This window comes from Oryzias melastigma, unplaced genomic scaffold (genome assembly GCF_002922805.2).
Source record: "Oryzias melastigma strain HK-1 unplaced genomic scaffold, ASM292280v2 sc00299, whole genome shotgun sequence".
Lineage (NCBI taxonomy): Eukaryota > Metazoa > Chordata > Actinopteri > Beloniformes > Adrianichthyidae > Oryzias > Oryzias melastigma.
This window is the reverse complement of record NW_023416912.1, coordinates 237,809-241,917: the sequence shown is the minus strand read 5'-3', so window position 1 is coordinate 241,917 and position 4,109 is coordinate 237,809.

Genomic DNA, 4,109 nt, shown 5'->3' with positions numbered 1-4,109 from the left:
TTATTTGTATTTTGACTTGTGAACGATCCAAGAGAGGAAAACCAACACAGTTAGTGTTGTGTTTGTGGCCTTTTTGGTGCTGCAGTAAAAGACATTAGGCCAGGGGTGGCCAACCCTGGTCCTCAAGAGCCTCAACACTGCCTGTTTTCCAGCCCTCCCTGGACTGCTTGATGCTGACAACCTAAATCAGGTGTGTTCAGCTAATCAGGATGTGGAATTACTTGAGTCAGCTAATCAGCAGCAAGCTGGTCAGGGAGGGCTGGAAAACAGGCAGGATTGAGGCTCTTGAGGACCAGGGTTGGCCACCCCTGCATTAGGCGGACTTGGATCTCAACGTCGATTTATTCAGCTTCCATTTATTCAGCGTCATTTCTTCTTCTGCTGCACATTGCAGTATTACAGCACAGTCCCGGACAACCAAGTGCCCCCCTTGTGGTCGCCAACATAATTACAGTTGTAACACATAACAGTTAGGTAGGACATTTATGAAATGAGTAGTTACATTTTTTCACTATTGTTAAGGTTTCCTTAAACTATTTACCTAAAATTGTGTTCAACAGTGTTCAGTTGTCAGCTATGCCTGTCTAGACCACAAAAACAAGAACTCACTACACACATTCACTATTGACCGTATTCCTGGGGTCTCTCATGTAAAGGGGATTATGGGTGCAACTTCCGGCGTAGCAACCTGAAGTTACACGGCTCTATTTTTTTCCACTGAAAGTTGGCGGTTTTGTTAGCTTTAGCGGTGCATACAAACTTTAAAAGCGTGTCTTACTTAATCCCTCAAAGTTTTCAAAAATGTCTTTGCGCAGTTCAGGCACATGTTTTGCAGCTCGTGGTTGTACTAACAACCAAACTAAATTAAATTTGTGGAGCGTTTTGTGAACATGGGCCGCTGACGAAGAGGGAGTGCAGCGGCCCTCCTCGGTACAGATTTTACCGTCTACCGGGCGAGGATGAAGTCAGAAGGATGTGGCTGAGAATTTTAAATCTTTCATTTAGTGGATAAAGTACACACGGAGGAAATCCGTATCCAACATTATGGTCGGGTTACTCCAGAACACCAGAGAAGAAGAGACGCCGGGTACTGCAGAGACCTGACAGCAGTGCGGTTAAGCTAGTTTCATATTCGACATTCGTCACACATTCAGCGACGAACGGCGATATTTCTCAAACGCCTTTGCTAAAAACAAACACCAAAAATGTTTTACTGACAGATGATAAAACAATCAATGTTTCACATGACTCGTTTTCAGTATCCACGATCCACGTAACGAGCAGACCACCGCAAATGCCGCTGCAATGTGAGCAGAGCCGGAGCGCCTCGCCCGAGCTGCTGCTGAAAGTAATGTGGAATGTTGATTGTTTTATTATCTCTCAGGAAAAACATTTTGGGTGTTTTTTAGCAAAGGCGTTTGAGAAATATTGCCGTTCATTACTGAATGTGCGACAAATGTCGAATATGAAACTAGCTCAACGCGCTGCTGACAGCAGTGTCACAAGAGAAGAAAAGATATTCCGTGTGTAATTACTGCATCTCCTGGTATCAGATATTCAAAAATTACCTGTTTAAACCGCAGCTGACTTTGTCAAAACATGAAACGGGCAAAAGCTACACCGCGATGCATCCCTCATCGCAGCATGTAAACACAAGCACGTGAAGAGATAACGTTACAATTGATCAGCACTGTGTGCTAACTCTGGCAGAAATAGGCAGAAATAAAGAATTATGAGGTGAACTTTTAGCACAAATAGGCAGAAATAAAGAATTATGATATTAACTTTTAGCACAAATAGGCATAAATAAAGAATTATGATGTGAACTTTTAAGATTGTTCATAGCTTCGCCAACTGCTGCAGCTTAATTGAGAAAGTAGCTAAAAACAGCAGCTAAAAATGCTACTATACGTTGTGTTTTTTAAGGTCAACCTCCAATCCCTCAATTTTAGCACCAGAGTTGTTACGTCGCCTCTTTTAAGACATGACAGCTGGTTTTTCCACATTTATATGTAGTTATAGATCCAAAACAAAAGGAATTGCGCTGTCGGCTCTACAGTTGTAATGTAAATGCATGCGAGTTCCGGCGTCTACCGGAAGTTTCACCCATAATTCACGCAAAGGCTCATGGGGGCTAGGAATAAGGTCAATACTCATTCACGGCCCTGTCGACATTTTGTGTGATGTCACAGTGAAAAGGGTCTATTGTACTTGTGATCAAACTATTGCAAATCTAAAGGAAAACATAAACTAACAGCAGAGCTAAAACTAAAGGAAACACTTTTGCAAACTCCTTTGGAGTAGCTTCCAAACAAAAGACCCTTTTCACATGATGACACACAAAATGGAGACACAACCACATTGTGTGAAGTGACTTCCAGTTACGAATTTAGACCAACAGAGTAGAAAATGCTGTTTTAAACATGTTTTATATAAATAATAAAGGGTAACCAAATATTTTCTAAATGTCCTACCTGGTTGTTTTTGTTTTCCTCTCTTAGATTGTTCACAAATCAAAATACAAATGTTAGTAATCCTGCCTGCAGAATGCTGCACAGCTGCTTCCCCAAATTCATATGGACGATATTAAAAAAAGTCATGGATCATTCCTCTCTTTAAATCTAGTCAAAGGTTCTTGTTTGTATATGAAGGTAATTAAGATTTTCTTCTTCTAATTTATGATCCTAATTTAATTGATGCTAGCTATCCACAACAGGGATGTGATGTAGATCTGCTGAAGATCTTTTCTGCTCAGTTAAAGTTGTTTGCTTTAAGTTGTTCACAAAATCACTCAAAACAGAGCAAAAGTAAATGCATTTCTATGTGTCTTACATTTAAGGTTAATTCCTCACTTTAAAGAACCCCAAAGGGATATTTTGATTCATTCACGCATTTCTGAGTAATCCTCTACAAACTGCGCTCATAAAAGAAGCCCCTCCCATACCCACGAAAACAAGCGGGTCCTCATGATCTGATGCCACAGAGTGAGACCACCCCTTTCAGGAAGAGTCTGCTTTGACAGCTCCGCCCCCAGTCTAACACCAACACTCAGTTTCTCCAACGAGCTAGTTATGACCAGCAAAAACTTTTATTTTAGATGCAGAATATCATATATCTTCCAGTTGTGTCCTGTTTTCAATAAATTCCAGCTCAAACAGTCTGTTATTTTAGATGTGGGGCTGCTTTAAGACCCCCCCATTGGGCACAGGGATTATATAAGTTTGCTTCTTCCTACTCCTTTTCAAGCCATCAATCAAACTCTACTGACTTTAGTTAATTATCACAAAAAATGAATGAACTAAATGTGACATAAGTGTGTTTTATTTTTGTTTTTGTCCTGTATTTTTCAATCTATGCTTGAAATAAACCAATCAATCAATCAATCATGTCGAGTGTATTTTTGTTGTGAACCAGTGTAGTGGTGGCGCTGTGGTTAGCACTCTTGCCTCACAGCAAGAAGGCCCCGGTTCAAATCCCGGCGGGGGGATTTGAAAATCATCAACTGGGACCTTTCTGTGTGGAGTTTGCATGTTCTCCCCGTGCATGCATGGGTTTTCACCGGGGACTCCGGCTTCCTCCCACCGTCCAAAAACATGCTTCATAGGTTAATTGGTGACTCTAAATTGTCCCTAGGTGTGAATGTGAGAGTGGATGTGTGTGATTGAGGCCCTGAGACAGACTGGCGACCTGTCCAGGGTGTACCCCGCCTTCGCCCATCAGCAGCCGGGATAGGCTCCGGCACCCCCGCGACCCCGAAAGGGACAAAGCAGCAAAGAAAATGAATGAACTAGTGTAGTGATGGCCGGGCCTACTAAGGGCTGATATATGGTACGTGCATCCATCTTTGGAAATAAAAAAATAATATTTGTTTTTGAAGGAAAAAATGAAGACACGCTGCTGGCTCTAGAATGAAATCATGAAATGGGCGGCAGCCACACACAGCGGTAGGCGGAGCCTCAGGAATCCAGTTGTTTTACTTCCGGGTAGGACAAAAACTAAAGAAAAAAACTACTGCTAATATTTCATACATTTTTTTAGTGTTCCAAAGGTAATATATGATCATGTACATGGATATACACTGCTCACAAAAATTAAAGGAGCACTTTAAA